General features: G+C 40.2%; 1 pseudogene; it reads right to left on the bottom strand.

Moving 5' to 3' along the window:
* Positions 1–263: 263 nt before the first annotated feature.
* Positions 264–381, bottom strand: LOC120615641 (uncharacterized; annotated as a pseudogene).
* Positions 382–844: the final 463 nt, after the last annotated feature.

Below are 844 nucleotides of genomic sequence, written 5' to 3'. Positions count from 1 at the left end.
TGACTGCAGGAGTGGTTGGCACTTGAACCCTCATGTTGCTCAAAGATCAACTGTGTACACTAAACATCAGAGCTTCTAATTTATGAAGCAAACAATGACGGAATTGAAGAAAGAAATAGGCAGCTCTGCAGCAATATAAGAGACTTCAGTACCCCACTTTATTTTTATTTATTTTTATTTTTTAGGTGAAGCAACTCTTGGTTGACCTCACAGATTGCTGCAAGAACCTTGTCAGTTTACAATCCCTTATTTTTTATTTTTTACGCCTACAGCACCTGGTCTTCCTAGGTGGTCTCTCATCCAAATGCAAACAGGCCCGACCCTGCTTAGCTTCCGAGATCAGACTAGATCGGGCATGTTCAGGGTAGCATGGCCGTAGACAGTACCCCACTTTAAATAATGGATGAAACACCCAGGCAGAAGGTCAACAAGGGCAGGAGAAACTGAAAAAAGTTGAAGTTACCCTTTTGCAAAGAAAATTTACATTTATAAAGGAAATCTCTATTTGTCAGGGTGTCTCCCTCTCTGTACCAGGAGGAGATAAATGACTAAATCACAAGAAACTTTTATCAATGGAAAAGGCAGGGACTTAAATCTGCATAACAAACATTACTCTTGTTTACCATACTTTTCCTGGTCTCTGTCCCAGAATTGGCCTCTCCGACTCCTTTTTATTCTTCATTAGCTGAAGATGGTATTTAAGCCTGAATTCTAAGCCACCTCTGAGAGTTACTCATTTTCCCCTGGATATCTCCTATGTATATATGGGGTATACATGTTAAGCTTCTGTTTTTCTCTTGTTAAACTATCTTTTGTTACAGGGTCCCCAGCCAAGAACTTGGAA

The sequence above is a fragment of the Pteropus medius genome, unplaced genomic scaffold (assembly GCF_902729225.1).
Source record: "Pteropus medius unplaced genomic scaffold, Ma_sr-lr_union100, whole genome shotgun sequence".
Classification (NCBI taxonomy): Eukaryota; Metazoa; Chordata; class Mammalia; order Chiroptera; family Pteropodidae; genus Pteropus; species Pteropus medius.
This window is presented reverse-complemented; position numbering and strand designations above follow the sequence as displayed.